Consider the following 9,219-nt stretch of genomic DNA (forward strand, 5'->3'; position numbering starts at 1 on the left):
TATTATACACAGTAATCGCTACTCATGCACAAATTCTACGTCTAAGCTACTTCTACAACTAACAGGCCTATACTTAACTTCGGACTGGCCCACCAGGTCAGGGGAACAAATGGCCTTTCGTTCAGGTTCTGAGTCTGCGGGATTCGAAGTTGGTAAGATTGGTAGCTAGGAGCGCCTATCTCGTAGCGAGCGTTGAATTAAGACTTACGGGCTTTCGGCGGTCACTGCACCAGTCACGGTCAAGGTTGGTTCGTGTTGCTGGGTGACCCGGGCAGGAAGAAGAGAGCGAGTTGAACTTGGGGGCTTAACTTGATAGTCCCCAGGGGCTTCCCGCCTTTCGGGGCGGACTCTGTACCTGGTTCTAGGTGATTGGACTTCGTTCCAATCGCTTGGTTCGATTTCTCCAATACTGGAGCGGTTCCCTGATCGATGGGCGGTCTTGAGGTTTTCGTTAACCTCTTTTGTGTTGGCTCCTGCTGGTGCCGGGGGGTCTGGCTCAGTTTTGTGTATCCCAAATGTTGCTACTGTTCCCGGGGATTGCTCATTAGTATGTAGATGGCTGCTACATTATTATGCTGATGGTCGCTGGTATCGATGCTGTCTGGGCTTTTGCAGAGTTAAATACACAGCAAATGTGCATCTGCTGGTTTCTGCCTGTGTTGGCTGAATTTCCCTTCAGCCTTTGCCGTTCGCCATTTTAAATCGGGAGTTGGCCAATTTAGGTGGCTACACACCCTCCTTGTGATCCTAACGCGAAGCGTGAAGGATCACATAACTGCGTTGTCTTCATTCCCTGACCCGACGAGCACTTCTTTCATGGCCTCTACACTGACAAAATGTTTTTAACTGACAATTCTAAGGGGCGCTATGTCAAACAGGGACATGCATTACAAAACAAGAAAATGGGAACCTCTAACTATCCTTAATACACTACACTCACTTAAACATTTCATCACTCTAACTTCCTCAACCATACAAACAAAATCATAGCAGTTTATACACATTTTTCCTGGCTTGGCAGTCAAGCTCAGGATCGTACAATTGCTCATGAAATTTCTTTATTTACAACAAAAACGCAAACGAATGCTCTTTATTATAGATCGCGGGTGTAGGGGGTCTGGTCGTATCCGAAAATAGGGGATCTTATCCTATATACCGGGGTGCGAGCGCGGTAGGCTCTCCTTCTCCATTTTCTCAGACGCATAGTCTGCACGATGCAGCAGAGTATCGCCAATACCAATAGGGATTCTATCAAGTAGTACAGGGAGTACCAGGTTATAAACCTGTCACACCAAGATGGTGTGGTGTCGCTTGTGACTGGGCTCTGTGTACTATGGGGAAGTGAATCATTAATGGCTGTGGGGGGGGGTTGAGGTCAGGGAGTTCGCATTCGCGCGCAACCAAATGTCCATTATAACGATGAACCACGCGGAGGATGTCCTCATGGTTCTTCTTCTTTCACTTCTCTTCTCCGGTGCGTCTGGAGTTCTGTGGAAACAAGCATAGTGTCTGTTATTATCTTGTTTTAACATCTCGTATGATAGCCTGTCTGTCCTTTAGTGCCAATTACTCCCTTTCTAATTGGTCACTATGTGTGACTCCCTCATTTTTTTTCAAAAACCGAATTTCAGGACAAGACACGCGTACAAATAATGAACCAGTGCGAGCCGTCTCGCAGACTGTGCGATTTGCCATCCAAATGTTTGAGGATGTAAATAGCATATGGTTGGCAACCTAAGGTTACCTGAAACAAAACAAAACTTTTTGACCGAAAACGTTCCAAAATGAGGTGCGTATGGGCTGCGACGGGTAAGAGTTGGATGGAGTCCCCGGGTAGGACGGCGACCAATGCCGTGTGTCCCCTACCCGAGCGTAGCTGACCAGAGGGGGGTTCCCAGGCAGGGCGGGTCCCAAGCCGTTTCTCCACTGCCTGAGCAACCGACAAGAACGGGCAAGAAATGTAGTCATCGTGGGGGGTTGCCGTATTGGTTCTTCCCTCGAACCAGAAGGGCAGTAACGAACGGGCGCCTGTCGACAGATGAGTTCCTCTGAACTGGCATCTGGGACATTTACAAGGCTCTGCGGACAAACTTGTTCCTCTGAACTAGCGTCTGGCCAAACCAGTTTCTCTGATTGCCAGTGGGCGTCAGAGGGGTGGTGGCGTGGGGCCGTGGAAATTTTTTTTTCCGGTCTGACATACAACATTTAACAAACACTACAAACAACATAAAACATGCTGCAGGTTCCATCAGAAAGGACATCGTTTTCTCCCAAGCGGTTCCTTTTAAAACATCATCTGGACACCTCAGTTATCGGTTGCGAATAGGGTCGCAAAGGGGTTCGCGTTTTGGGAGTCAGACTTAAGGTCGTCATCTTCTCCCGGATGCCAAACTCTTGAATGTATCAGGGCTGATAGGGCTGCTTGGTATGATTTCGGATTGCTCTCGTCATTCCGGACGAGTCTGCACGAATTATCTCTGTGCCAATAGGTGGTGTCTAGTTGTGTGGGGACGGAATCGGGGTCGTCATGGTAGGTCGGTGGTCGGTGGTGGGGTTTGTGTAGGAAAGTGATCGTGAAGGGATGACTCGAATCGTGGTCAGATTCGCTGGGTGTGGGTCCTGTTGCATGGGGATAGTAGGGAGGCGTGCTGTGGCTATCGTCCGAGTCACAGTCGCTGTCTCTGCTGCGGCAGTCTGTGGGCGTTCCGGGGCGGAGTGTATATTTCGGGGGTGGAGTCTGGGTTGAGTCCGTGGCTGGGCTGGACGTGTTGGGGGAGGGTAGGGTTACGTTGGCTGTGGACGGGGCGTGGTCTGCTGCGCGAGCATGATGTGGTGTGCGTGGTTAGACTGTGTTCCATATGCCTTCAGCTGGCTGATATGGAACCACGCAGTCTTTCCATTGGGGTACTTTATTTTGTAGACGGAAGGGCTTACTTTGTCCGCAATGGAGTTCGGACCCGAGTACTTTGGTGACAGGAATGTGCTGGGGTTGTATACGGAGAGCATGACTTGCTGTCCTACACTGAACTCAGTCGCATGCACTGTCTTGTCGAAACAGGCCTTGCTCTGTTTCTTTCTTGTGCCCAATTTCACTGCGGCTGCTAGCTGAGCCGTTTTAACATTATCCACTAATTGTTTGACTTCGTTCTCGTGTGTGAGGGCCGTCACTTCGGGGCTGGTCAAGTCTAAACCTATTAAAAATTCTGTGCCTTTCATGGGGCGTCCGGTCATGAGGGTGTGTGGGGTGTAACCTGTGGAAGTTGAAACTGTATTACGCAAAAACATCAGCGCAAAAGGGAGGACTGAGTCCCAAGTGGTGTTGTTTTGCTGGACCATTTTTCTGAGGGTGGATTTTAGGGTCCGATTCATGCGCTCCACGATACCACTTGACTGGGGGTGGTATGCAATGTGGAATTTTTGGGTAATGCCAAATATCGTGAGGACGTTCTTCATGACGCGTCCCGTAAAATGGAAACCTTGGTCAGATTCAATGCTGCGGGAGAGTCCCCAGCTTGTAAAGATGTGGTGGGTCAAAATCTTGGCTGTGGTCTTTGCCGTGTTAGTTCTGGATGGGAATGCTTCCATCCATTTCGTAAATGTATCTATCACCACGAGTACCTATTTATAACCATTCCTGCAAGGGGGCAATGGTCCTATAAAATCAATCTGGAGGCTAGTCCAGGGGCCATTAACGGGTCGGGTGTGACTGAGCTGAGCCTTTTTGGCATATCTGTCCGGATTATTCTGGGCACAGATAAGACAATTCTCAACTTAGTGAGTTACATCTTCTTTCAAACTCGGCCACCAGCAGAGCTGCCTGAGGTGGGCTGTAGTGGGATCGATTCCCTGATGTCCATGACCGTCATGGAACAAACAAATCAGTTGATTCCTGCCCTGTTCAGGAACCACATAAAGGGTGTCTTTTAACACCACACCGTCATGTGTGGTCAGAGCATTTTTAAACCTCTCTTAGGGTGCTGGATAGTTTCCTTTTAAAATCTCCCTGAGATTGCTGTCCTGCTTCTGGGCCTGCACTAAATCCTCGATATTAGTCTGCGAGACCTGAACTGCATTTACTGGTGCCCTCTCGGGGGTGTCCAAAAATATCCATGCCTGGAACCTGCTTTAGCCAGTGCGTCGGCTTTCACATTTCCAGGGGGGGAGGAACGATGGTGACTTCGAACTTTGACTATCCCAAAGGTCCTGTTCTGTGCTCTCTCTAAAATGTGACAGAGTAATGGGGCTGAGGGGAGGGGTTTTCCGTCTGTGGAAACAAATCCTCTTGCTTTCCACAGGGGTAGGAATTCTGTAAGGTTGTTGCAGACATAGAGGCTGTCCGAGTATATGTCTGCTGGGCTGGGGAAGGAATCTGGGTGTTCCACTATATATGCGATGGCCGCAAGTTCTGCTGTCTGCACGCCTAAGTGTCCTGGCAGTTTTATTGCTATTTCTTCTAGGGCGCGTCCCTGCGCGTCCTCGACATAAATACTGCAACCTGTTATGCGCTTCCCTTCCAATATCGTGGAAGATCCATCCATATATATCTTTATGGGTTTGCACGTGTCTGTGTGCTTGGGGCTCTGGGTTGAACTGCCTATCTTTTTGGGGGGTGTTTTCGCAATAAAGGGGCCTGTGTTGTGGTGTGGAGAGATAATTTCACATTCATGGGGGGTTCCGGGGTACTGTAGGTTGTTGGCTAAAAAAGTGTGGGTCTTTGACCGTTTCACAGTGATGTCCCGTCCCTGCAAAAGAAGGGTCCATCTGGCTTCTTTTATCTGTCTAACTGTACCGTCCTTGAGTCGTCCGTCCAGTAAAAGTTGGGTGGGGGTGTGTTCTGTGAGGATTGTGATGGGGTTCAGTCCGGTAATGTACGAAAAATACTGAATTGCCAAAATACTGCGAGCAGGTGCCTCTCACAGGCTGAAAAGCCCTGCTCCACAGGATCTAAAATTCTGGAGGCGTAAGCTGTGGGCCTTAACTGTTCGTGCCGTTCCTGGAGGAGCACGGCCGAAAGGGTGCGGTCTGTGGTTGCTACCTCTATAGCGTAAGGGGAAAGCGGGTCTGGAACTTATAGTGCGGGGGCTGCAATGAGTGCTTGTTTCAAAGAGTCCACAGCATCCGTATGCTGCGGAAGCCATTCCCAGGGGGCTCCTTTCTTTAGGAGGACTGAGAGGGGCGCTGCCTTGCTGGCGAAACCGTCAATGTGGTTTCGGCAGTAGCCAACCAGTCCTAAAAACGACCGGAGGGCTGAAACATTCTGGGGAAGGGGCAATTTAGCAATCGAGTCAATCCTTTTATGCTCGATCTCGCGTTTACCATGTGTGATAATTGTTCCCAAATATATCACCTTATCTTCCAAAATCTGGGCCTTTTTGGGGTTAACTTTACAACCAATTGAATGTAAGAGTTCCAGGAGTTCGGACAGAAGCTCAATGTGCTCTTCCTTGGTGTCTGTCTGCAGTAGTAGGTCATCTACATACTGTACCAGACATTCGGGGCGAGAAAATTTGGCTAAACCATTTGCCAGCTGTCGGTGGAAAATGGAGGGGGAGTTGTGGAATCCTTGTGGCAGGCATGTCCATGTGTACTGCGGATTTTTAAAAGTGAAGGCAAATTTGTACTGGCACGCCTTTGCCAATGGAATGGACCAGAATCCATTACTGACATCCAAAACCGTAAAGAATCGGGAATTGAGTCCCTGCGTGAGCATGGTCTCGGGACCTGTTGCTACTGTGGGGGCTGCTGCGGGGGTGATTTTGTTGCGTTCCCGGTAATCGATGGTCAGTCGCCATGATCCATCAGGCTTTCTCACTGGCCAAATTGGGGCATCATTAGTGGAGGCTACTGATCTAAGTACGACCTGCTCTAATAAGCTTTCGATTACTTTTGCGATTTCTTCCTCCACTCTTGGGGAAATCCATATTGTTTTTGGGATCCTGTGATTTGTACGGAACCTGTCATCCGTACACAGTCGTGTTTGTGGGTCGCGAATGCTGTCCTGTTCTTTTGCAGAACTGCCCTAACCTGCTTGTCCGTGCTAAGCGTGGTCGGGTTGAACCAAAATTCATCTACTGCGCTAATTTTGTTGGCGTATTCTCCTATGTTGAGCGTTGCGGGGGCTCTTGCAGACTTTGCCATTTTCCAGACACACTGGTTGACTGGATCAAATGATAGGTTGTGGGAATTCATAAAATCGATTCCCAGAATATGTTCTGCTGTGTGGGGCAGGTCAACTAAAACTAAGGGGTGCTTGTTGGTGATGGTGCCGATTTGAATGGATACAGGGGCTGTGATGTGTCCCTGCTGTGAGTGGCCTGGAAAGCTGCTGAGGGTGATGGTGGCTGTATAGTGGGCCACGTGTCTTTTTGAAACAGGGTGGAGGAATTTATTGTGGTGCGGGACCCTCCTGTGTCCCATAGAAATTCGATGGGCTGTCCCCGAATTTTCGCTGCAACTACCGGTCGTCCGGACCTATCCCAAAGGGTGTCGCAGACCCAACTGGGGGAGCCCGTACAGCGTCAGTCCGTTCCGGTCAGGTCCGTCTGAGCTGAACGGGCGCTAACATTATGAATGGGCTCTGTCTTCTTTTTACTCAGAGTGCCCGTCTGCTGGGCTCTCTGTGGCTTTCGTGGGGCATTGCGCTCTCTTGCAAAGTGTCCCAACTGTCCACAGTTGTAACACTCCTGTGACTTGGGTGGGGGGCTGTTCTTTCCTTCATTTACCCATGCGGGGTTCTGGTGTGTTTTAACTGCCTGTATATCTGCGTCGGCCTGCTTTTCTTCAGGATTTTTACCTGCGGGTTTGCTTTGTACAGACTGCTCCCAGGCGCGGGACAATCTTTTTACTACCCATTTTTCATGATGAGCCTCCTCTGAGGGTTCATAATTCGCGCAAGCTTTTTGTGGCATGGGAGATAACGGCGCGTGTCCATTTGTCTATGTTGTCTGGGGACAAATGGACGCGGTCTAAGTCTCCAAAAACGGCTGCAGAGTGGATCCACAGGCATCCAGCAAATGCTGTGGAGTGCTCGGTTTTCTTTTGCCTGCATTTGTTGAGGCCATCTACGGGGTCACCCCAGTTATACCCGATCGCATCCAGGATCGCGGTATGCATTTCTGCAAGGGTGCCTCCTCCTACATTCTGTGGGTCGGGAAGGGCTGCTACGACTGAAGGGTCTAAACTTAAAACTGTGAGCTTTACATGCTCTCGCTCATCCAGGCCGTACATGGTTGCCTGCTGCTTTACTCTGGCAAAGAAATGATGGGGGTCTGAAGTGGGGAGGAACGGTGTAACCTTATCGCATGTGTCCCGTAATTGGGTCACTGTTGAGGGGGTGGTGTATAGAAATTCCGCGTCGTCCGACATGGCTGTGCGGTGGGTGGTTACTGGGTTCATTGGAGCCTGAACTATCTGCTCTGTGGGGGGTTGGGGCGCTTTCCTCTTCTGTGGCTTTCCCTGCACACATGTTCCCTGAACATATCTCTGCGCTGTTTCATTTAATTCTTCCCAATCAGGGCCGTCTTCCTTATCTAATTTTGCTCCAAAGGTTTCCTGGAATCCTTTTTGGACTGAAAGCAGCGATTGCAGCTCTGCAATCTGCTTCCGGCACTTTGCGTGGTCTAGTGAGCTTTGTCTTTGCTCTGTGGTGGCAGCATGGAGTGCTCTTAACGCTGCCTTCAGGTCACTACACTGCCTCTGCAATGCTTCTACCTGCTTCTCGGTTTCTTCTCGTACCAGGACTGCACGTTGCGTGTCCTGATAGGCCTTTTCATACTGCGACTGGAAGCTGCTTAAGTGCGCCAGACAAGATTGGTGTACCCTTTTGGTGTCATCCACCTCTCTGTCTTTTGCTGCCAACTTCCTCCTTAACTCTAAGTTCTCTCTTTCTACCTCGGGGCAGCAAGGTAACACAAGTGGATAGAACTATGGCTTCACAGCGCCAGGGTCCCAGGTTCGATTCCCCGCTGGGTCACTGCTTGTGCGGAGTCTGCACGTTCTCCCACTTTGTGCTTGGGTTTCCTCCGGGTGCTCCGTTTTCCTCCCACAATCAGATGGATTGGCCAAGCTGAAAAAAATGAAAAAATGAAAATCGCTTATTGTCACAAGTAGGCTTCAAATGAAGTTACTGTGAAAAGCCCCTAGTCGCCACATTCCTGTTCGGGGAGGCTGTTATGGGAATCGAACCGTGCTGCTGGCCTGCCTTGGTCTGCTTTCAAAGCCAGCAATTTAGCCCTGTGCTAAACAGCCCCTTATGCTAAATTGGCCTTAATGACCAAAAAGGTTAGGAGGGGTTATTGGGTTACGGGGATAGGGTGGAAGTGAGAGCTTAAGTGGGTCGGTGCAGACTCGATGGGCCGAATGGCCTTCCTCTGCACTGTATGTTCTATGTTCTAAGGTTTGGAGGAGGAGGAGGAGCAGTCTCTGTCAGGGAGAGAACCTGAGAACATCTAAGACACTCAGAAGGTAAGAAGGTAGGTAAGTGATTTTTACTCATTTTTACTTTTATTTTAAAAAATATATATATTTAATAAAGTTTTTTACACAATTTTTCTCCCTTACAAACAATAACCCCCCCCCCCCCCCCCCGCGTAACAAAAAAAAAGAGAAATCGAGCAGAGCAAGATATATACATGGCAAAATGATATATTTACAAAGCTTTGTACACCGGCCCTCCCCCGTACGTGCCAGTTTCCCCAACCCTTCATGTTATCTCTTGCTCATCCACCCTCCCAGGCAGTCCCCCCTTTCCCCCCCCTCCCAGGACGTCCCCTCCACCCCCCCCCCCCCAAGGTTGCTGCTGCTGCTGACTGACCTTCCTCTAACGCTCCGCGAGATAGTCTAGGAACGGTTGCCACCGCCCGTAGAACCCCTGCGCAGACCCTCTCAAGGCGAACTTAATCCTCTCCAACTTTATGAACCCAGCCATATCATTTATCCAGGCCTCCTTCCACATTAGCAAGATCCTTCGCCGGGCTACTAGGGACGCAAAGGCCAGAATGCCGGCCTCTTTCGCCTCCTGCACTCCCGGTTCGTCCACTACTCCAAATATTGCTAGCCCCCAGCTTGGCTTGACCCGGACTTTCACCACCTGAGATATTGCTCCCGCCACTCCTCTCCAGAACCCCTCCAGTGCCGGGCATGACCAAAACATGTGGACATGGTTCGCCGGGCTCCCTGAGCACCTTCCACATCTGTCCTCTACCCCAAAGAACCTACTCA

This window comes from Scyliorhinus torazame, chromosome 18 (genome assembly GCF_047496885.1).
Source record: "Scyliorhinus torazame isolate Kashiwa2021f chromosome 18, sScyTor2.1, whole genome shotgun sequence".
Classification (NCBI taxonomy): Eukaryota; Metazoa; Chordata; class Chondrichthyes; order Carcharhiniformes; family Scyliorhinidae; genus Scyliorhinus; species Scyliorhinus torazame.